A 25833-nucleotide genomic window follows, 5' to 3' on the forward strand; every position below is an offset into this window, starting at 1 on the left:
CCTCTAAATTAGGTAAGAAAAAAAACAATCTCCAGAAAGCAAAGTCCATGAGAACACATAAGGGCCCAAGCTGTGGTAGAAATAGAATAGCTCAGTAACTCAACAGCCTTGCAATCGTCCTGGGCTCAAAGGCGGAATAAGAGTCCAGTGGTCAGCATGATATAGTGGCAGAAACACTGGTCTGGGAGTCTGGAGATAATAGAATTCATCTCTGGCTCTGCTACTAACTGGTTTTGTCCCCTCAGGCGAGCGAGACCATTCCCTCTAGGAGTCACGACGTCTTCATCTAGAAAATGAGCTTGGCCTTAATCATCTTTAAACTCTGAAGTCGCAGGAAAATGTCTCCCTGAAAACCCCCTTTGAAGCTAGGGAACCTTCCTTCTCCAATAGAAATTCGGATTCTCTTGTGAATTCCATTCTTTTATTACTATGTCTGATGAAAATTTATACTTTGAGTTAGTTCTTAGCATGAGATCCACAGACTGTCCCCCACACCCCTCACACACTCCCAAAAGGGGTCTATGGATAGATTTCATGGGGTCTGTGAAATATTATACCTTCATTTTGATTCCCCTTTGGTTTCCTTTTTAATCCTATGTATTTTATTTTATGGATTTAAAAACTTTATTCTGAGATGGGGATGGGAAAGGGAGGGGAATAAATATTAAGTACCTACTATGTGTCAGGGACTCATTTTATCCATATGTTTTGCCAGACTGCCCAAGGCATTCCTGACACAAAAGAGGGTAAGAACCCTGCTCCAGACTATCGTTTTTGTTCAGTTATGACCAACTCTACATGACCCCATTGGAGTTTTTCTTGGCAAAGATACTGCAGTAATTTGCCATTTCCTTCTCCAGCTCATTTTCCAGATGAGGAAACTGAGGCAAATAGGGTGAAGTGACTTGCCCAGGGTTACGCAGCTAATAAGTATCTGAGACCAGATTTGAACCTAAGAAGATGAGTCTTTCTGACTCCAGGCCTGGCACTCTATCCAACATACCACCTAATTACCCACTGTTGTCTATGCCATAACATAGCTGTGCCTTTGTCTTGGATGTGCAGTAAGTTTTACATTATTTTTGGAAATAAAGTATGTTGTCTAAGTATTATATACTCTGACCCAGAGAATGAGGTAGTAGGGGAGAGTGTACCTTTTGGTGTTTGGTGAAAATGTCTTAAAACTTCTCTTCTTGTGTCTTCTCAGTTAATATCCTTTATAGTAAGAGCTTATCGATGTTAGTTTGTGAAGTGATACTGGGCTGCTAAACACTGGTCACTCAAGGATATGGGAGAGATCCTTTAGTTGGTAATTGGTATTGGAAGATTGAGCCAGTAGCATTAAAAGGATACTCATGATCCCTTAGGGTCATCCATAGAATTCTGAAGAGGAGTGTAACTACCCAACTGTCTGGGGATCCAAATTATCAGGGAAAACTGGAGCAGCTAGGATAAGGACTCCCAGATTTTTCACATGCTACATTTAAACGGTTGCTAAAAGAGGTGCTCCAGTTTAATAAGAAAGTCACAGGATTTGAAGTTCTAGAGCTGACATGTAATTGGGTAATTTTTGACCAAGCTATTTTGCCTTTCTGAGCCTCAGTTTCCCCAGCTGTAAAAATGAAGAGAAAGGTAATTTTTAACTTCTACATTACAAGGCAGCTGTGAACATTAGATGAAATACTGTGTGGACAGCACTGTGTAGCCATTAAATACCTGTAGCATTCCCTTTGGACTCATTTCCCCAATTCCCACTCCCATTAGCAGGCCAGATTCCCAGAGGGCTACTTTTGACCACTCTCCCAGGATTCCATTGACTAACCCTGGGTTTTCTCATATTTTAGCTCCTGTACCTCCAGCAATGTGCTCACTATTATTAATCAATCAGATGAACTCTATTTGCTTTTACAAAAAAAAAAAGATTTCTTTGAGTAGACACAGCAAATAATTCTCCCTTCACATTACTGAGGGGACACTTTTCCCTTCCCCCACAAAGTCTCTAGAGAGAATGGGTTCAAAGATAGAATGCAATAGTAAAAAGGAACATGTGTGGAGAACCCATGTAGCCAAGCTATACCTCTCAACTCGTATTCCTACGAGTCTTTTTTTTCTCCATTTGTAGAGTTCTCATGAATTTCCCCCTTGGTGTAGTTCTCTGCTAGACTTCAAGATTCAGTGCCTTTCTAACGTCCAAAGCTTGCACTTCTCCACAATCACTAGGAGTTTAAGGTCCCTGAACCTGCCATTGTCTACATCTGTCTGGAGGCAGACCTCTCCAGCCTCCACTGCTACCAACTTTAGTGGACTCTGCTACTGACGTGGCTCTAATATCTTTGATGAATCTCCTGGACTCTCATGATCTCCTGGTTACTCTTAGAGCATTCATTTTACTGAAAACACAAATACCAAAGAAACACAAATGCCATGTGCTCCCAGGCATGTGGTATGCAAGTGGGAGACAGCACAACTGTCCTTTCCTTGCCACCACCCCCACACAGTCCCTCATAGCATTTCCTCACTCCTCTTATGAAGCCAAAGAAAGTGAGGGAGTAGAGGGTCATCCTTTTTTTTTGTTTGAGAACTCAGTTCTGGGTGAGCATCTCCTGAGTCATCACTCCTGACACCTCAGTCAATAAGAAGACTTCATTATCACATGGGTTTCCTCCCCAATCGTCCATGTAGGCAACTGAACTGTAACCAGCCAGTGGATGTTGTTACTCTGTGCCCCCAAGAAAAGGCGAATTGTGAGCATGCTCCAAGGCCTGGACCCTCATTTGTCAATCTCCACATTCTATACACTCCAAAACATGAACTAGCATCATGCTGATTTATGTTATAACAGACATCGGTTTATCGTGTTTTCCTCCTAGAGAAGGCAAGGGAATCATAGGACCAGAAGGATTTAAAAAAATGACATTGTACAAATTGTTAGTATACCTGTTCCTTCCTGGAACTTCAGATCATGGCAAATATTTTGCAGACTCTACCAGTTAACTGCCCTTTGAGGACTGCAACTGCCTTAAACTTTATTTTGCAGAGGACAGCTTACAGAGATAACAAGATCTACCTGAAACCTTGTGATGAGTAGCAATTGGGAACATTACTATGATTCATAAGGTTTACCACTGAGCTTTTTTCTTGCCTTTCTGAGCCAGGTGCTTGGGGTGACTGAGTTCCTATATGAAAAGGGGTGATCCCACTGCTCCCTCTGTCTCATGTCCTTCCTGGAAAGAGTTAAGTAAGAAGCGCTATGGCCTGTTGGGTGGAGGTAGGTGGGGAAGTGCTGGCTCCCCTACCTCTCACCTGGTTACCATATATTCATGAGCACATGCTGTCTCTCATTCTTTTCTTTGTGTTTTTGTTTGAATTCCAAAATGGGAGTGTTTGTTGGTCTAAGCAGGTGAAGAGTGTGGGATGGAATTTTGCTCTGTATTTAATATACCTGGCCTGATTTCTGGGGCTAAGGGTAGACATACCTTCCAGCTCCATCTTTGACTAAAAATTTGGCCTTGAGCAGTTAACCTGACTGATCTGTACTGACTGGACAGTCAGGTAGCCAATGGTAAGTCACTAATTACTCTCCAGGGCTTTATTACTGCCACAGGTGCCATGGTTACCAGCCTATCACAACACTATTCTGAGGAATTTACTCATGCTAGCAGAAGAAATCAAGTCAGGCAATTCAGATCCAAGATGTTGGAAACAATTCTCATTAGCAGAGAATCTCAAAATTGAAACCTAAAACTCATTTGCTAACTGCTGACTAATGTACACAAGAGAGAAAACAGGTCTCTCAACACAGCTTTTACAGCTTGGAACTCTTTGCTAAATGTTTCTTGCCACCATGAATCACGGACCTCTAAGGAACTGAGGGAAGTCAGTCCAATCCATTCTCCCCTGTTCCAGCAGGATCATTCTTGAGTCATTGCAAATAACTTCACTTTAGTCCCATGTGTAAAGACTTCCAGAGGAGAGGATTTCATGACCTCCTCAGCAGTATTCCAATGTTTAACAACCCCCATCTTCAAGTATATTTTCCTTATGTATAAATTAATCCCAATGCTGCAATTTAAACTAATTTTCTATGTGGATGTTGATGTAGAACTGTTAGTTCTCTATCCCTTGTATAATTCATAATAATTTATTCCACAGACATTTATTTGTTTGTTTGTGTTTTGAAGGGGGTAGGCAAGGCAATAGGGGTTAGGTGACTTGCCCAAGGTCACACAGCTGGTAAGAGTCAAGGGTCTGAGGCCATGTAGGTGCCCCTGACCAGCGCTCTATTCACTGGAGCACCTAGCTGCCTCTCAATGGACATTTATTAATCACCAAGTAGGTGCCAAGAATTGCTGTTGTTTAGAAAGTACAGTCATATTTGACTCTTTATGACCCCATTTGGGGTTTTCTTGGCAAAGATACTGGAGTGGTCTGCCATTTCCTTCTGTAGCTCATTTAATAAAGGAGGAAACTGAGGCAACAGTTAAATAATTTGCTCATAGCTAGTAAGTCTCTGAGTCTGCATTTGAACTCATAAAGAGGAGTCTTCCTAACTCCAGGCCTGACAATCTGTCCACTGTGCCATCTAGTTACCCAGGTGCTTGAGATATAAAAACAATATAGTCCCCGCCCTCAAGGAACTTATATTCTGCCAAGAAGACAATATAGACATATATGTAACAGGTGGCTTGTATGTGCCAGCAATGTGATCCCCACATGGATTTTGGAGCATAAACAGACATTAATTATATCATGGGTCCTCTAACCATGTAATGAAAGGGGGGCTTATTGATTGTCTGTGGAGTCAGAACTGGGCTACATTCAAAAGGCACTACTCAGATCTCTTGGGTTGCTGTTTGAACAAGCTAATGTGGACCTCTGGATGCAAGAGGGAACCTTGAGCCCTCTCTCTCCCAGAGCCAGTGGGAAGCCAAAGTTGAGAGAATTATCACTCAGTTGTTGTTTCTGTCAGGGTTATATGGATGCTTTCCAACTTTGAGGTGAAGGAATATTATGACTTCATAATCTTCCGAAGGTCAGAATGGCAAGCCACCAGAGGTAGCTGGAGTCTGTGTCAATATGTGCCAGCCTCCAGATGCTGAGGAATGAAGTGCCAAGCAACCTGTCTGACCCAGTCTAGCAATAACTGAAACATAGACTCATCCAGCAGCTAGGGTACATTTGGAAGTCAAATTACTGAGAGTGATGCTACAGATTAACTGCTGTAAGTTTGAGCTCACTCTCCGCAGGGACTGAGGTAGTGTAGGGGGGAGAATACAACATTTGTACTTCTCAGTAAATATACCATTGCAAAAGCTAATTAATGCTAATTGGTTAAATGGGACCAGTATGAATTATAGGTGGCTAACAGGGGGGAAAACACACCAGAATGAGGGATTAAACTGGGCCTGGAACTGAAAAGTCAGAAAAGATCAGTCTGTATTTCATTTGGGAAATGACAATATTTTTAATGATTCCCAGGCTGCTTGAACTGCAAAAGCCCTTCTTTTTAATCTCAAAATTCTCCCAGTAATTCTGTGAATCATGGAACCTTAGAGAAATCAGCATTTCATGTGACCCAAAGGACAAGAGAAAGGCAGATGGTAGGTCTCAGTTGGCTGCACCATGTCACTAATGATGTTAGACACACAAGAAGCAGTCTAAGGTTTATGGTCCATTGTGCTTGGAGCTGGGAGGGACTCTTATTGGTTGGGTAAAATTAAATAAGTTTATTCTGTATTCCATGTTTAACACATGCACTGTGATTCTTCCATGATTAAAATATTCAAATATCCAAATGGCCAATTGGAAGATCCCATCCAGGTATTTCCTTTTTGCTGCTTCATTGTTCAGGACCTCCCATTACTGGGTCTTCACTTCTAGAAGACTGATTGCCGCAAGCATGGGATCAAGTAGGCTGATAAATGGTCAGATAAAGCCCACTTTTCTAAAAGACCAATGAAATGTTGCCCAGCAGTCACTGATCCCTTGAGCCACCTGGCTTTGTAACTTTTGACTGATCAGAAACTGACTACCTCTCTCAGGACAAGGAAAAGGAGAACACAGCCCAGCTCTATAAGAATTCCAGGTGAGGACAATCCAATAGAAATGCTATCAGCTCAAACGCATGAATGCCCAACTGAACACACCACATGAAAAAGTTCCCTTCCGGTAGCATGTTGGTAGAAGCCCTGTTGTTTTACTGTCAGTACATCTCTGTTGTATTGATAGCTTTCCAATACCCATATTATCATGTACCGTGCAATGATATCTTCCTCTGTGTATGTATGTATTATGTATGTATTCATTATATGCACATATATGCACCTTATATTTATGTGCATATATACATATATATGTGCATTTTTTCAAACCCCCAATAAATGGTTTCATGATTCTACATTTACTTTGGATATGAGAAACCCAAATAAGAGTTACTGATCTAATACAGGACCATGTAGATTAGCTCCTCTCTAACACCCTCAGGGACACATGATGGCAAAAGAAGATATGGTACTCGTATGGCTGGAGTGAGAGGTGGACAACCAGTGTTGAAATGATACCCTTGAAATATGGGGAAAGGCCAGAGGAAGGCATGCAGCACACTGAGTGGCTGTTCTCTGAAGGGTTAATAGAAAGACATGAACAAGAATCACCTAGGATGGGGAATTATGGAGGGAGGCCTTATTATTTGCTAGACTTATTGATTCTGCTTCCATAAAATATCTTGATAAGATTCCTTTCCCTCCACCCAATCAGCCTTGACCCCATTCAGGGTCTTCATTATCTCTCATATGGACTATTGCATATAGTCTGTAACTATACTGCAGTTTTCTACTTGGTCTCCCCACCTCTAGTCTTTCTTTGCTCTAATCTACCCTCCACATGGCTGTCAGGTTGACTCTTAAAATACAGATCACCAAATGAGGCCCATCTCCCCACTTAAAAGTCTTCAGTGGATCTCAGTTACCTCTAGGACAAAATTAAAATCCTCTGACTAGTATTTAGAGGATGCCACAAAATATCTAAGATCTTCAGCTTTATTTCCCATTGTTCCCCTTCATGTGCTCTCTATCCTGGTCAAACTGGCCTGCTAACTGTTCCTTCTATGTAACAGCTTTTCCCTGCTCTTGTGCTTTGCTAAGGACGGTGCTCATGTCTGGAACATACTCCTGCCAAACCTCCAGCTCACAGAATCCTTCAAAACGTAGTTCAAATATTGCCTTCTCCTTTAAGTCCTCTCCCTTCCCCCCTACATACACACACACATAGACACAGACACACACTCTTTTGCACACACACACACACACACACAAGTGCACTCACATACACTCACACACACACATATGGGCACCCACACACACACGCACACAAATACATACAGAGAGTTTGTATTTATCTGTGTGCAGGCTGTCTCCCACCCCACAGAATGAAAACTACTTGAGATCAAGGGACTATGCTATTTTGGGTTCTGTATCACCAGCTGCTAGCATAGCGGCATATACTAGGTACTTAATCAATGCTTGCTGAATTGGGTAATTGAAATGCAAAGAATTGCACCAGTGATGGAAATCCCCACACTAATGCTATCATGACTGCCTCCTAAATAGTCAAGCTAAGTTTCAATATTTGCAAATAACACCCTCGAGGTTATTATACATTTAAGGGATTATTTTTTGGCAACAAAAGTTTTTATAACTTGAAGAAGCAGTTATTATTTTCAACTATCCTCTCTCTGAACATTAAGGATGTATCATCTAATTCCAACAAAAAATTCTATATCAGTGATTTAAAAAATGCCACAAGTAACATCAGAAACTGATATTTCCAAATAGCTGAATTCCAGAAGGACTGATAATGCCACTTTACTTAATTGTTTGGATTTGTGATGCATTTTCTCTATGGGTTATGAAAGCAATTATTACAAAATAAACTACTGGTGCCTCCATTATTGTAAAGCGTTCACTCTAATGGCACTAACATCCCAGGTAGGGGGTCTTTTAAAGAACTTAATGTTTTTGGAACTGTTTCCGCCTCCTGGAGCTGCCCAGTATGGAGTTACAGTGAATTATTTCCCAAATATGGCTGCTGCCTTCTTTCTAAGATTCTATATTAAGGTGGGAATTTTTAATAGAAAAGTAATTATCCTAAAGATCCTAAAGAAAGAAGAAAAGTTCTGGTTTCTTCAAAGAGACTTCAGAGATCACTCAGGCAAGTTTATCCACACTCTGAGGATAGGTATCAAGAGGAAGGATGATTCACTGAGGACCATATATCTCCACTAAAATGAAGGCAGTGGCATCCCCTAACCCCCTGATTTCAAGGGACAAGGACTCCCTACCCAGAAAAACCTCAACTCCTTTTTTGACCATGCTTGAAAGTAGTTATACAAGAGACTAAGCCTCCCGTTGCATGAGGAGAGGCCATGTGGAAAAACAGTGCTTTGAATATGGAATCCGAAGCCTTCGGTTTGACTTCCTCTCCTAATATTTCACTTGTGTTATTGTTCAGTCACTTCAATTGCATCCAACTCTTGGTGACCCCATTTGGGGTTTTCTTGGTGAAGATACTCCAGTGGTTTGCCATTTCCTTCTCCAGCTCATTTTCCAAATGAGGAAACTGAGCCAAAAAGGGTGAAGTGACTTGCCCAAGGTCACACAGCTAGTAAGTGTCTGAGGCCAGATTTGAACTCAGGAAGATGCCTTCCTGATGCCAGGTTCAGCACTCTGTGCACCATGGCACCACCTCGCTGCTTGTAGTATTTTGCTACCTTTGTGATATTAGACAGCCCATTTTCCCTCTATGGGCTTCATTTTTCTCCTCTGTAAATTAAGGTGTTGAACTACATGAATTCTGAGGCTCTTTTTAGAAGGCAGTGTGGGGAATAGGAGAGAAGATGAGTTTAGAATCATAGCGCCAAGCTCCAAACCCTGACTTTGTGACTTATTACCACTTACTGTACTAACACTTTCTTTTTAACTTTTTGCAATCTGGCTTCCAACTCCATCATTCAATGGAAACCGCTCTCTCCAAAATCACTAAGGATCTCTTAATTGCCATATCTAACGGCCATTCATCTTGATCCCTCTGCAGTCTTTGGTGCTGTCGCTCTCTTCCCTCTAGGTTTCAATGAAGCTTATCTCTCCCCATTCTCCTACCTGTCTAACCCATCCTTTTCTGTCTCCTTTGCTGGATCCACATCATGCCCACTAACTGTGGGAGAAGTTTTCCTGGACTCTTCTCCCTTTATACTAGTTCATTTGGTGATTTCACCAACTCCCGTGGTTTTGGTTATTATCTCTCCTGTAATTGGGAGAACCTGGAGGAGGAGAACCAGAGAGAAGGATGTCCTGAAGTCCTCAAAGGAAAGGGAGTAAAGGATTGACAGCCATGTCAAATGCAGCTGATAGTCTGAGGCGGGCTGGGACTGAGAAAAGACCATTGGATTTGGTGAATAAGAACAGTTTCCATTAAAGGGTGACATTGGAAGCTCTACCAGAAGTTCTATTGAAGAGTAGTCAATCAGAGGAGAGAAAGTGGAGGTGATGAATACAGACAGTATTTTTTTATGAAAGTGAAGGAAGAGAGGGGGAAGATAGTGAAAGGTTTTTTAAAGATGGGAGAGACATGCAGATTGAATGAATCAGTGAGGAGAGGTTGACGATTCATGAAAGAAAGGATGATTGAAGATGTAATCTTTAAAAGAAGATGAGGGGGAATGGAACTCAATGTTCATGTAAGAGTTTTGTCATCAGCAAGAGAAAGGAACCATCTTCTTGTCAGAGATTTGGAGAAAGGAGGAGAGAGTGGGAGACGATGTCAAGGGGTTTGAAATAAAGAGTGAGTGAAGACAGCGTTCCCATCAATGTCCTCAATTTTCTTAGTAAAGTAAGAGGCGAGATCCTCAAGTAAGAGAGAGGGGGAAGAGGGAAGTATGAGAGGCTTGAGGAAGAGGGAGGCAAAGTAGGGAAGGACAGTCTTGCTTCAGTGAAGATGCAGTGGAAGTTGAGTAGCACAAATTTGTGGAAAGAATGTTGAACTTGGAATCAGGAAGACTTTTTTTTGGAGGGAGGAAGGTAAGACAATTGGGGTTAAGTAACTTGCCCAAGGTCACATAGCTAATGAGTGTCAGGGGTCAGCTCGGATTTGAACTCAGGTCCTCCTGACTCCAGCACCAGGGCTCTATTCACTGCACCATCTAGCTGCCCCCTATCTTTTTTTGAAAAACATTTATTTTCTATGTTATTTTTTTCTCAATTATAAGAAAAAATTTTTTAAACATTCATCTGTTTAAAATTTTGAGTTCTAAATTCTCTCCCTCCCTCTTTCTTCTTCCCCTCCTTGAGAAGGCACACAATTTGATGCCGCTGGTTTTTTATCCTTTGTTCAAAGAGGACCAATGACATCTCAAGGGTGATGTCTTGACTTGCGCATGAATTAGATATGAGGGGGACAGAGATGCACAAAGTCACTCCAGAGTCATAGATGTCCAGTGGCAGGACAAAAGTCAAGTTGACTGGCCATGGGCCAGGGTGCCAGTAATCGAAATAGATTATATGTGTGCAGTCATGTAAAACATTTCCATATTATACATTTTTTAAAATGTAACAGTTTATCTCTATTATAGGCCCATTATTATTGTTTATTCATATAGACCTTTTTATGTTTCTCTTATTTCATGTGGTTGAACTTCAAAGTATTTACACATTTCTAGTTGTTTTATCAGGAATGCTTGGAAGTCTCCGATTTCATTAAAGGTCCATGTATTACATTCAGTCTTGCTGGGTAAGCTAATTTTGGCTGTTAGCCCATATCCTTTGTCTTCTCAATGTTGTATTCCAAATTCTCTGTTCCTTTTTAGCTGTTCCTGCTAAAGCATGTGTGATTCTTTTTTTAAAAAAATTAAATATTTAATAAAAATTTTAGGGCTGCTAGGTGGCACAGTAGAGTTAGGAGGACATGAATTCAAATCCGATCTCAGACATTTGACACTTACAAACTGTGTGACCCTGGACAAGTCACTTTACTCCAATTGTTTTGCAAAAAATTAATTATTTTATATTTTCCAATTACATGTAAGAATAACTTTTAACATTTGTTTTTTAAAATTTTGAGCTCAAAATTCTCTCCCTTCTTCCCTCTTTTACCCCTTCCTTAAGAAAACTGGCAATTTGATATGTTACACATGCATAGTCATACAAAACATGTTTCCATATTAACCATATAGTAAAAAAAAACAGGAAAAAACCCCCCAAAAGTTAAAATAATATGCTTTCATCTGCATTCAGACTCCATCAGTTTTCATTTTTCATCATAAGTCTTTCAGAATTTTCTTGGATCATTGTGTTGCTAAGAATAGCATCATTCACAGCTGATCATCTTACTGTGCACAGTAATTTCCTGGTTCTTTTTACTTCACTTTCCATCAGTTCATACAGGTCTTGTCATGTTTTTCTGAAAGCACCCTCCTCATTATTTTTTACAACAAAATAGTACTCCATCACAATCACATACCACAACCTGTTCAGCCATTCCCCAATTAATGGGTATCCTCTCAATTTCCAAATTTTTGCCACCACAAAAAGAGCTGCTATAAGTTTTTTGTACATGTAGGTCCTTTACCTTTTTTCTTTTTCTAATTTCTTTGGGATACAGATCTAGTCATGGTATTTATTGCTAGGGTATGCACAGTTTTATAGCCCTTTGGACAATAGCTCCAAATTGCTCTCCAGAAAGGTTGAATGAGTTCACAACCACCAGTGGGGTATGCATTATGTCTCAAATGTCTCACCTCTCCTCCGAGACTCTCCATTTTGTTTTCTGTCATATTGGTCAATCTGATAGGTGTGAGGTGGTACCTCAAAGTTGTTTTAATTTGCATTTATCTAAATAATAGTTATTTAGAGAATTTTTAAAATATGACTACATAGACAGTTTTGATTTTTTTATCTGAAAATTACCTGTTCATGTCCTTTGACCATTTATCGATTAGGGAATTCCTATTCTCATAAATTAGGGATTTATATTTTAAATAATTCAGGTGACCTCTTTAGGTCCCAGTTTCCTCATCTGTAAAACAAGGGAATTGGATTTCTAGCTCTAACCTTTTATGTGTGATTCAATGCCTTACTCAGACTAAAATCCACATTAAAGAGTTAATGGCTAATAGTAGGGCTTCTTCCCCCTTATCCATCAACTAGTTCTTGGAAAATTTAATCATAATTATAAGTTCCTAAAATTCTAGAATATTGTAACTGGAAGGAACCTCAAAGATGATCTAATTCAACCCCAACATTTACAAAGGGGTAAACTGAGGTCCAAACGGATGAAATGACTTGCCCAAGGTCATATAGCAAATTACAGGCAGAAAGAGCCAAGTAGGACCCAGGTGTCCTGTCTCCCTGCCTCCAATGTGATTTCTACTATGTCTACTATGTCTCAGTACAATTAAAGGAAAATCATAAAAATAATAAATCCCTTTTACTTCAAGAAGTTGATTATACACTAAGGAGGCATCAGCTTGCCACTGTGGCTCCACCTCCTATGTTTTCGCTTTTCTGTGGAGAGAATAGATGAGGTAGGACAGACTGGTGAAAAGCTGTGACAGGTGGCTGATGGCCTGTGTTACTTGAAAAGCACTGGAAAGGCTCCCCTGACTCCCCAAATACTTGCTTTCTTCACCCCCAAACCCTTCCAAATGTCGGTCGAAACTTCCCCAAACATCTGTCAACATCAGAAATTCCTGTTCTTCTGGAAGGTGTTGAGTATTTAAGAGACTGAAAGGGTAGGGTGGAACACCCTAAGGCTCATTATGGGCTAATGGTTTAGGGGATTAGGTGACAGCCAGCAATATATGAGCCTGGGGAAGCTGGCTTTTCAAGGGAACTGCAAGAGGTGGGGGTGGGGGGAGAAGTAGACAAATTTGGGGGAACTGCAGCCTCTCACCAAGCCCTAGTGATCTGTAAAAATAAGCTGCTCCTAGACATCAATGTTGTCACTCACAGCACTGCTGGTCTGCCCTTGAGAGGACTAGCTGGTTCCCATGGCACTCCTCTCTTGCGTAGCTTTATCATTCATTCCTAAAGTGTTCATCTGGTTTAGACCAGTGCCAAAGTGCCAAGCCAAGGAGACAACCGTAGGAAGTTTTCATAAGGCAGCTAGGTGGCACAGTGTGTGACAGCCCTGGATTGGAGTCAAGTAGACCTGAGTTCAAATTCCACTTTGAACATCAACTAGCTGTGTGACCCTGGATAAGTTACTAATCTCTCTCAATCTCAGTTTCCTTAGCTCAAAATAAGGATAACAATAGCACTTATCTCACAGTTGTAGGAATCAAATGAAATTAACATGCACAGTGCTTTGCTAACCTTAAACTGATGAATGAATTCTAGCTATTATTATGAACATGTTTAATGTGAAATAAGCAGAAAAAAGGGGTCCAGACAAAACCCTATGAGAAATTTGAGGAAAGTACTTTCAACTGGGAAAGGAGGGTGGCTGAAGGAACCAGTCCTTCCCTTCCAGTTGGGAACCCAACTTGACGAGACAGGACTGATATTCATGAGGCACCAGATCCATCACCCTTTCATGCTACAGCCACAAAAAAGTAATTATGACTATAACTCCACAGTGTATAATCAACACGCAAATAATAAGTGTCAATTATTATTTTTAGGATTTTCCTTTAATTGCACTTAGACAAAGTAGAAGCCACATTGGATAGGGAGACAGGGGACCTGGGTCCTACTTAGTCTTGTCTCTCTCTGTCCATAATTTGCTATTTGACCCTGGGCAAATCACTTCATCTGTTTGGACCTCAGTTTTCCCATCTTTAAATGGGGTTGAATTAGATCATCTATGAGTTTCCTTCCAGTTATAACATCAGAATTCTTGAAACTTGTGATTAAATTTCCCAAGAGTTAGCTGTACCCTTCCCCACAGGCAAAGGGACTAGTAAAAATTGTTGTTGTAATACAAGGAAAGAAGAAAGTATTGTTTCTTGGGAGTCTCCCAGATCTTGTACCATGGAACTTTGAGCTAATGTCAAATGCTGTCAGAGGAGAATGTTGGCTTCTGAAGATGTTCTGTGATGAGTTTGGTTTAAAGAAGCCAGGAACATTCTATCCTCTTCATGTTATATTTCTTCGGAATTCTAGGGAAAAGATAAGGAGATGAAATCAGAGTGAAAAAAACCCTAGCAACTAGTGTTCTTGACCTGTGGTTCAGGACATCTCAACAGGTCCCTTATCTTCTATCATATCTCCTATGTCTTATCCTTCTAACCCAAGATTCAGCCTTGCTTGAGGTGGAGGGAAGGTGGTGGCACCAAAGAGATCATATGAATGAGCAAAGGCCAGGCAAGGCAGAAGGCTTGAGTTCTAATTTTAGCTCTGCCATCATTAGCTGTACAACCCTTGGATAAATTACTGAATCTCTTTGATTTGTGTCTATACTGTGTCAAGGGCTGAGTACACAAGGGTATATGCAAAACAATGATTGTCCTCAAGGAGCTTTGATTCTGCTCCAAGAGGCATGAAAATAAAAGGTGCACAGACAAGTAAATAGAGATCATTAGAAGAGAGGACACTAACAACTTGGGGTGGGGGTATCAGTGAAGGCTTCCCTCAGAAGTTTGCACCTGAGCAGAGCTTTGAAAGACTTTAAGGACTCTGAGATGAGAAGGAAATGCATTCTAAACATGAAGATATCTCATAAAATATTCAAGGAATAATTAGTTTAGTTTGGCTGCAACATAATAGGTATTATATAAATGGCTATTCTCTTCCTTTTCTTTCCCCTTCCCCCTTTTGAGATGAGATAACATAAGTTTATAGTAGATATCCTGCTTTTAGTAGCTTGGAAATCAGTACAGAGAAGGAGGATTGTTGGGGTAACCCATGGGTACGGGTTGGTGAGCATGAATGGAAGGACAAGGGGACAATAGGATTCTGGGGTGAAGATAAAGCAGAATTGATCTGGGTAAGTGTAGAGTAAGATTATCGAGAGAGAAGTCTGAGACCAAAACAGAGGGGGACCTACTGGGAGCAATGGTCATGATAGTGTTAGAGATGCTGAGTTTGAATCCCAGGTTATTTGATCAAGTCACCAGACTAGTCTGGACTTCAGTTTCCTCATCTGTAAAATGGAAGGAGTTGGACCCCATGTCCCCTAAGGTCTCTTCTAGCTCTAAAACTATGGTCCTATGACTGAATATCATCAAGAGGAAGAGTGAGGCAGTGGGAGAGAGAGAAGGACAGGAGGTTTTTTATCAAAAAAAGGAATTTGAAAGTTCTAAATCATTTGTAAAATATGGGAGGTGAACTGGATGATCTTCGTGGTCCCCTCCAACTGTTGGTCCCTGGGAGCTTGCCTCAGTCTCTGGCCTGCTGCTGTATGACCTTGGGAAAGTCATTTCTCTGTGGCCACAGCTGATACTTCTGCAAAATGAGGGGGTCCTTTGTGCCTTTAACGACCTATTAATCCATGAACTCTATCCCTTCTCCCAGCAATGTGGAAGATTCTCAGGCTCTTGTGAGGTTAGACAAACCCAGCAGCACTTTCCGAAACAGACAGCTGGACTAAGGAATTCTTGTCACCTCCTTCCCCAGGATGTCCTGAGTGAAATCTAGAGTAGACTCCATCTGAGCCATCTCCACCTCAGCAAATCTTTCAAATTGTTTATTTAATTGACATTTTTGTGGTTAACACTCTTTCCAGGTATAGCCATGGAAGTTAAGTCATCAAAGTGGCTCCTGGAGATGGCCACCATGAATCATTCCCCATCTCTTGGAACATTGCCATCTGGCAAAAAATGCTCTTGTTACAGCCTTGGTTTTAACTTAATGAAGTCTCACTCTGGGTCCCAGAAGAGCTTCCTTCTCTCAACTCTAATATAGTTTCTTAAATTCAGTCACTGCATTTACCAAATGTAACTTGTACCCCCTGAGGGATATTCTGACATTCTTTTCTTAGGCTCTGACTAGCTCCTGACAGTTAAGCACTCAGTACCTCAGCTTTTCCATCCCCCTACTGTGTGGCTGGGAAGGCTCATGCTTGGGAACCCCATGCTCTCCACATTGTCCCACTCTTCTTGTCTCCTCTTTGGTCCTTTGCAGGGATATTAGACAAATATTAACCAGGGTTCCAAGGACAAAGGAGGGAGGCCCAGGATAAAGATCCACCAAGAAAATAGTGAAAAGAAGAGTTAGTATATTCCAAATGCCTTAAGGAGCTGTGCAATAGGGATATTTATAAGAATTCTCCCATCCCTGGGACTGAATCAGGCCCTGTAGGGACACTCCATGGTGTATGTGTGAAGATGGATTGGGGGAGTCTGTGTTCTGGCTCCACACTGAAAGACTTGTATTCCCTTTGAGGTGATTCAAGTATAAGCCTATGGGACTCAGTAAGAGATTGCAGAACCAGAGCATGTGTGATGGCTCTCACAGGTACATCTCCACACATGTACCATGGAGTGAGCTCAGCAAAGCCCTCAGCCCAGTAGCTTGGGATGAGGTGAGGGATGTTGGGTAATTTCCCTGATTGCCCTCATTACATGTAAGGAAGACAAAGGGAAAGGGAGTATGGTGTAGAGGATGTGTCCATCAGTCAACCTGTATTTGTTAAGCACCCACCCCGAAGGCACTGTGCAGAGTAGGTCACTCTTTAATCTATCAATGAGCCAGCCAAGGATCCTACCGCTTGTATTATTTTTCTGTTTGGGGGCCCAAATGGCTGCTGACTTCAAGGATATCAGGCCCTCAGGGCCAAAATTTATGGACATTCCCCACCAGGTGCAACCACCTCTTATGACCCTTCAGCCTCTCTTTCTAAGTGAGAAAACTGCATTTCCCATCATTACCCTTGCCAATAAGGGCAATATTGGGAAATGATAATGGAACCAGGGCAAAGAGGCTTGTCAAGTCCCCCAAACCATGACTTCTTTTCCACCTACCTTTCCTGGGTTCTTTCCTCCTGGACTCTGGGACTTTACCCAGAAATTATCATGTGGATTGATGGTGTAGAGGGTTTCACTGAGCTAGGAAGGAACGGAGGGAGGGAGGGAGGAAGGGAAGGAGGGAGGGAGGAAGGAAGGAAGAAAGGAAGGAAGGAAAGGAGGAATGAAGGAAAAAACAATGGTTCTTACTCTCAAGGAGTTTATATTTTAATTGGGGGAAGACAACACAAAGGGACAGGAGAAACAACTAGCCATAGCTTTTGCCACAGAGGGACAAGATAACCAATGTGGAGACAATGTACTAAGTGCTGGGGATACAAAGAAAGACAAAAGATCCCAGAGTCAGAGCACACAATTTACCCCAATGCTTCTAGACCCTTTAGAGAGAAGACTGGAAGAAGGTCTTCCTAGGGCTGGAGAGTTTCAAGAACCGCTCAAAGGAGCTGTAGAGCCAACAGCATCATCACAGAGCCCTACATCTCCCCCAGAGCATTGGTATGGAAGAAGACTGGGAGATTTGTATGAAAGTAGGCAATCACCCTTTGAATAATGAGATAACAATAACAGCCGACCTTCATATATCACTTGAAGGTTTACATAGGGTTTACAAATATTTCATTATATCCTCACAACTAACCCTGGGAGATGGGTGCTATTATTATCCTCATTCTTCAGATGAAAAAACTGAGGCAGACAGAGATTGAGTGACTTGACCAGAGTCACTCAGCTAGTGAGTGTCTGAGGATGATTTTGAACTCAGGTCTTGCTGACTCTAACTCTAGCCATTTGGCCACCTAAGTGCTTCACCAAAGCGTATCCATACAACGTGCCAAGAATCGGAGAGACTTTGGACTGTCTGCAGAACTGGGTTTGCTCAATGTCTTCTATCAGATCCAATAAAAAACAGAAGTGAAGAGATATAACCTGTGCCTTTTTCTATGCCAAAAATACACTCAATTCTCACTTATGTATCTTAAGAGATTACTTCAGGATGCAGATCACGTGTTATCTTCTGCATGCCTATCCTGCCCCCCTCCTTTCGAACATCTTCCTCTTCCCAATTAATTCATATTTAATGTTTACATGTATTTCTTTGATTGTCTATCTAATTATTCATTCATTCACATTTATTTATTTGTCTGCTTACATAACTGTATGCTCCCAGTAGAATGTAATCTCCTTGAGGACAGAGACTTTCTCATTTTTATCTGTTTCTCCAGTGCCTGGCACATAGTAGATACTTAATATTAATTAATTTAAATAAGTTATTATTATTATAAATTATTTATTTAAATAAAAATTATTAAATAACTAATATTTAATTGCTTAATAACATTACTTAATATCTACTAACTAAAAATCTTGTTAAAATGGTACTAAAAATTGTCTTTACGTGTAATTGGGGAAAAAATAAAATACTGTTGAAACAATCTGCAGAGTTGGCCTCATTTCGTTTCTCCCTAATGGTACTCCCTATCAAACTAATTTTTTGCTGTTTACAAGCATTTTGGAAAAAAACACTTGATAATATGAAACATTAACTAATATTTATATTCATCTCATTAAAAAATTCCAAAAAGTAAGATTTGGTTTCATAGCGCCAAAGAATTTGCTGGTTGAGAAAATCAGTATAGATCATCTCTGTTCTAATTCGTCTTTCTCCAGGGACCAGATAGACCTCTAAGGCTGTGGACTTTTGGCTGACTGCTCAAAAGAGACCATATAAAGACTTATTCATCATCTACCCCAGCCACCCCAGCCAATCCCCAAACTGTTTCTCTTATCTCAGCTCATTTCTGGCCCATTCTTCTCAATCCAGTTGTCTACCTCCTTCATATCCTTATTCTTTTTTTTCTCTCCTCTGGAAAAGAAAAATAAATGTGGGCCAGGTTCCATTTATTATCCAGAAAAGAAAAGCTGGAGGCTGAAACAAGGACTCCAACACATCCTTTGCCAGAGGCTCCCTGACAGGTACTGACCTGAGCATTCGTGTATTCCAAATTGCCTTATTTTACCAATCTCATGAAATGGAGACCCAGACAAGGCAAATGATTACCTAAGGCTGCTGAACTACTTAGTGGCAGAGGAAGGAACCTAAGTTCTTCCTATCCAAGATACTGTCCTCTATAATATGCCAATGTGTCTCAAACCACATCTCAAAAATCATTAGAACCTTAGCTGCTGTCATCATTATCTTCAATTCCAATCTTCTCATTTTATGATGGGGAGAGTACCATAGCAGCTGATGTCAGGGTACCGACCAACCAATCCTAGCCAATTTGCTCATGGGAGAGAACTAGGAAGAGCAATACTTTAGGCAACACCAGCGTTTTGTTTTTTTTTTAATAGAGACGTTCCGTAGACAATGATTAGGTCCTTTTTTTTTTTTTAATGATGCCTTTTTTTTTAAACATGGTAGTGAGTCTATGGGCAGCTAGGTGGTGCAGTGGATAGAGTACCAACCCTGGAATCAGGAGGACCTGAGTCTAAATCTGGTTTCAGATGCTGTGACCCTGGGCAGATCACTTATTCCTGTTTGCCTCAGTTTCCTCATCTGCAAAATGAGCTGGAGAAGGAAATGGCAAACTACTCCAGTATTTTCACCAGAAAACCTCACATGGGATCATGAAGAGTCAGATGTGACTGAAAAACAACTGAACCACAGCAAAAGTGTGCCTACCATGGGAATTTCTAGGTAGAAAGAGAAGGTGCCTGGTAAGAAAAGTATCTGGAGTCTTAATGACCCTCCAATCACCCCTTCCTGTGTGTCTGGCCCTTTACTCAATCAACAAGCATTTATTAAACACCTACTATGTTCCAGGTACTGTTCAAAGAACTGGGGATATGCAGAAAAGCAAAAATAGTCAGTGCTTTCTCGGAGTTCATGGTGTAGCTGGGTAAACAACATACAAAGACCGGTGGCGTGTGAGTTAGATTGGGTAGGTTGGAGGTAACCTCTGAGGAAAGGGGCTTGAGAAGCATCTCGTGAAGTGCACAGCTAAGTCTGACCGTGAGCTCTCCAAGTCACTGTTGAACAGATGATCTGATGTCATACCTAGTTCTATTCACAGAAATAATAATATAATATATAATAATAATATATACATATAATATGAATATTATAACAATAATAATTGGTATATATAAATATAATTATTATTATATATAATAATATATAAAATTATATATAATATAAATGATATATAAAATTGTTATATATAATAATATATAAAATATTATATATTTACATATGAATAATAATAACCAACCTTTAGGAGTGCCTAAAAGTTGGCAAAGCTCTTTACATATATTCCACAGGCATGGCACCAGTTGGTACTCCTCCCGAACACTTGTTTAAGAAAAAGAGGCCGTTTCGATTGCCTTTCTTGTCAGACAGTTGGCAGTTTTCCTTTGAAGCCTGGCCCCCTGGCTTCCTGTGCCTGGGTCTTCCCATAAGAACAAGAGTAAAATGTATGTGGTAGGGGTAGGAGGGGGGAAGGGAGAGTCAGCGAGTTGTGGAGCTGAGGGGGAGCTGGAAGGCTAAACAGATTTCTGACCTGCAGTGTAGACTGAGCCATAGCCCTTTGTGAGCTAAGGGAATCTAAACACCCTTGCTCTTTAAAATTCCTTTTTATCTCCAGAAAAAAAGAGCTTTAGTGGGTTTGAGCTGGTTATTTATAGAGCTCCATTCCCATCAGGGCCTCGTGCTGTATTTAGATCAAATGAAAAGGTTCATAAAAAAATTGCCTTTTACAATGATAAAAGCAAATCAATGAAACATTCAAGAAGTGAGCCTTCAGCTCCAGTGAAAGCACGGGTAGTGTTTCCCAGGGGACCGGAGGGAGGATAAGGATGACAAGAAAAGAGGAGGGAGAAGGTGGAAAAAGAATATGATTGAGAATGGAAATAAATCCTCTGAAACAGACAGGCCTCCTCTCTCAGTGGGAAATGGTGCATTTCAACACCTGAGTCACTTTTCTGAACAAGCATTGTGTGTGTGTGTGTGTGTGTGTGTGTGTGTGTGTGTGCGTGTGTGTGCGCGTGTGTGTATACACTCACATATATACACACACACACATATATATATACATATACACACACATACACATGTGTATACACACACACGCACACACACACACACACACACACTTCCCTCAATCGAACATTTATTAAACCTAAATGCTGGAGGGAATTTATGGGACTTCCAGGCCAATAGAGAACATGTGATACATGTTCAGATCCTTTCTTCAATACCTCAAGTATCCCTTAATTTTCTCCACTTGAGCTTTCCCTAAACCAGCAAAGATCACAACCCTTCTAAGACATAGCCTTCACATAGGAACTCTTATCAACACAATGACCAGCCAGAATTCCAGAGGTCGAATGATGAACAACTAATGGCACTGTGCTAAGTGCTTTACAGTGATCATCTCATTTGATCCTCACCAAAACCCTGGAAACGAGGCATTACTCTTATCCATTTTCCAGATGGGGAAACTGAGGCAAAAAAGTGACTAGCCCAGGCTAGTAGGTATCTGAGACCAGATTTGAACTTAGGTCTTCCTGAGTGTAAGTCCAGCACTATATCCACTACACCACCTACCTGCCCAATGAACCATGCTGCCTATCTGCTACTAGAGAGGGTGATGAACTCAGGGTACGGAAGAAGGCATATATTTTGTGGACGTGGGCAATTCAGGAGTTTGCTTGAATATGCATATATGTAAGGGTTGTGTTTTTCTTTTTTTTTTCCCAGTGGGGCCAAGGATAGAAGGGAGAGATAGATCTATGATCATTTAAAAAATAAAATTTAACTTTTAAAAATCTTATTATATATACATATATGTGTGTACATACATACATATACATGTATATACATATACATATATATGCATGTGTGTGTCTATATATACATATATGCATGTGTGTGTGCATGTGTGTAAAAGAGCCTTCAAGAGTTGCTATGATTATCCTGAAAACAGCTAGCCAACCAACGAATCAGGAAACTCCAGATCAGTCTGGAGACTGGTTTTCACATGAAACTAGTGTTTTTAAAGCCTTTCCAGCTTTGTAAGATGTTCTAGGGCTTTTGTTCTGATGGCATAGATTTTGAGAACCTAGAGACACCAGCATACCAAAATGAAACTTTTGAGGAAGCATTAGTGAAGGTCTCAAGAAACTAATGCAAAATGGTCTATCTAAATACATGACAGGTATGAAATGATATGTGAGGTGTCCAAGAGGATCGGGGGAAATCTACAAAGGCTTTAAAGAGGAGGGAATATCTGAGGGGTGGGGCCTTGAAGGATAGCCTGGATTTGGGGCACTTGGAAGGATCTAGGATCTAGTTTGGCAAGGACGACAAACTAGTTCTAAATCAGCAATATGAGCTCATGCTAGAAACGATAGATTGAGCAGTCTTTGGATAGAAAACCAAGGCCCAGACATTGTTGGTTGTATGGTAGACTGAGGAACTATTGTTGGTTCAATATTAACTTTGCCTTCCATGGAGTCAGAAAGAATTAGCTAGATTTTTAAAAAGTCTTTTTGACTCCATTAATTTAAAATATTCTTTCATTTTTAAAAATAGACCACATATACATACATTTGTTGTTCAGTCATTTCAGTTGTGTCTGACTCTTCATGCCCCATTTGGGGTTTTCTTGGCAAAAATACTGGAGTGGTTTGCCATTTCCTTCTCCAGATCATTTTCCAGATGAGGAAACTGAGGCAAATAGAGTTAAGTGACTTGCCCGAGGTCACACAGATATGTGTCTGAGATCAGACTTGAACTCATGAAGATGAGTCTTACCGGTTCCAAGCCAAGTACCCTATCCACCTAACTGCCCCATGTCTATACATACACATACACTGTTGAATAGAAAATATGATGTTTGTCCTTAATAGACAGTTCCGTGAAAGACTGTCCAGCAAGGGGAATGGATCACATTTCATCTCTGTGTGAAAGGGTTCTTAGATCACTGCTGCCAATAGAACTCTGGTCAAAATTACAAAACAAGTGAAATTTAGTTATCACTTCTCTGCTTCCCTTTCTGTGTCCCTTGCCTACTTCCTGGCACCTTGGAATGCTCCCTAGCCTCCTTCAGGAAAGTCTCCCTCCCTAACATGTTTCCTCACCTTGGATAAATCACTTCTCCCTGAACCTCAGTTTCCTCATTTGTAAAAATAAAGAATTAGACTGGAGGATGACTAAGGCCCCTTTGAACTCCAAATTTATAATTTTGTGATCTTGTGATCTGGGCTTGTTGTCCTCCAGGAACTCCATCCATCCAAATTATCCCAATCAAAATTATACTTACTATAGGTGTTAGTAGGGAAATAATGTGAGCTGGTTGGACTGGATGCTCTCTCAAGTTCCTTCCAATTTATCTTAATCCTTTCAAATTATCCTAATCAAAATTCTACTTAGCTATAGGTGTTAGTGGGAAAATAATGTAAGATGATTGAACTAGATACTCTCTCAAGTCCCTTCTGACTTAAAAAGTCTATGTTCTACTTCTGGATTTAGTGATAGAAGGTTGTGTGGGAGAAGGAACATGAGAAAGACTTGAAATAAAAGAGAAAAAAAATGAAGTAGGTAAATGATATAGAGCAGCAGTGGGGAACCTGCAGCCTCAAGGCCACATGTGACCCTCTAAGTTCTTAAGTGTGGCCCTTTGAATGTATTCCAACCTCACAGATTCTGTCAAAGGCTATGCTTGAGGACCTAAAGGTTCACATGTGGGCTCCCCATTCCTGATTTAGACTGTTCAAGAATCCTCAAGAAGGCCAAAGATTAGTTTAGTGGTGGGGAAATGCAAAATTGGTGAATGGATAAATGAATGAATGGATGGATGGATGACTAGAAAAGCCTTTATTAGGGGTTTACCATTGCCTAACAGTGTTCTAAGTGCTGGAGAGACAAATCGAAAAAAAGAGACAAGTCTCTTCTCTCAAGAAGCTCACATCCAACTGGGAAAGACACCACATAAAAGAAAGTTCTGTTGCTGTGAGTGATGCAGGAAAGGCTTAGAAGTCTCAAGGGCGCAGTGGAAGAGGGGATAGCCAAGCCCAGAAGGACTTGGGTTATGTCAGTAGGTCAAATGGTAATGCCAAGGCTGTGGAGGCCCCATAGCTGGTAAGGTCTGGAGGACCTTAGGAGACAGTGCCAGGGAAGATGGTGGCCAAATAGATCTGATGGTCTTCCCTTTCCCCAGAAGGAATAAAGTTGGCAATTTAAGGAAGAGAAATAGAAGAATTCAGGCTAAAGGAAGAAAAAGAATTGAACTGAAGAAAGAAAAAGTCTTAAGATTAAGGAGGAGAAACTTAAGGAAATGGAAAATCCTGGATGAGGGAAGAAAGAGAGGAGGAGAAGGGGGAAATGATGAGGAGAGATGAGACTTGAGAACTCATCAAGAAGGCTTTCTTCTCAAGTCTTATCTCTCCTCAACCAGTTACTAAGATAAGTAGAGCAAGTTGGCAAAGCACAGTTCACATTAGTATAGAAGTATAAGATTTGCAAAGCTCTTGCCATGTGTTATCTCATTTGATCCTCACAAGAGCTCTATGACATAGGTGCTACTATTTCCCCTGTTTTAGGTGAGGAAACTGAGGTTCAAGAAGATAAGTGACTTGTCTAAGGTCACATATATCTAGTACATGTCTGAGGCATAGTTTCAGTTGAACACTTTCTTGATCCTAAGTCCAGATCTCTATCCACCAAGCCACATGAGACAGAGAGAAGAGGAGAGGAGAGAATAAGGAGAGGAGAGGAGAGGAGAGGAGAGGAGAGGAGAGGAGAGGAGAGGAGGCGAGAGGAGAGAAGGGAGGAGAAGGGTAGAACAGGGGAGGTGAGGCAAAAGCATAGAACCAGAGCTTGGAAGGGACCTCCACCCTGGGATCCAACACAGCTAGCTGGTCCGACTCACACATCAATGACTCCCCGATATAACATATCCAACAAGTTGGCCCTCCAGCATTTATTTGAAAACCTCCAGGTACGGAGAACCCACTACCTTTCAAGGCATACCCTTCCTCTTTGAGACAGTGCTAATTATTAGGCAATTTTTTTTTCACCTGACATCAAACCCAAATTTGCCTCTTTGTAGCTTCTCACTGTGCCTGCTTCTGCCTTCAGGGGCCAAATGGAACAAGCTTAACTCCTCCCACACACATGACAGCTCTTCAAATATTTGAACACAGCTATTATGTTTCCCCTGAGTCCTCTTTTCTTCAGGTTAAACATGTCAAATTTCTTCAACTCATCTTCACATGTCATGAACTCAAAGACCTTCACCATCGTGGTTTCCTTCTATATACTCTCTAGATTATCAAAGTCTTTAAACCATCATCCCAGAACTCCATATAAGATTTGACAAGGCAGAATACAGTAGAGGGGAAGCTGTGTCCCTTCTATGGCAGCCAAATTTTTGGCTGCCAGATCACACTGTTGGCTCATGTTAAGCTTGCCATCCATTACAAAACCCACCAGAACTCTTGCTGTCTAGTCATGCTTTGAGCTGATTGTTCTGTACTCAAGCACAAAGCTTTATGCTGGTCCCTACTGAATTTCATCTTACTAGATTCATCCTAGTGTTGTAGCCTTTTAGATCCTGACATTGTCATCTAGTGTGTTTACTCTTCCTCCAAGCATTGTGTCATTTGAAAAAGCTGATGAGCATGTTCTCTATGCTTTTATGTAAGTCATTCATAAAAATATTCAATAGCCCAGGACCAAGGACAGATTCCTTGGACTCTCCATTCAGACCACCAGCTGCATTGATACTGAACAGCTACTTTTGAAGTCAAGTCATTCATTCAATTCCAAATTCATCTGACTGTATTATTGTCTAATCTTCAGATTTCCAAAAGCTTTACTA

Source organism: Notamacropus eugenii, chromosome 1, assembly GCF_028372415.1.
Source record: "Notamacropus eugenii isolate mMacEug1 chromosome 1, mMacEug1.pri_v2, whole genome shotgun sequence".
In the NCBI taxonomy this organism is placed as follows: Eukaryota; Metazoa; Chordata; class Mammalia; order Diprotodontia; family Macropodidae; genus Notamacropus; species Notamacropus eugenii.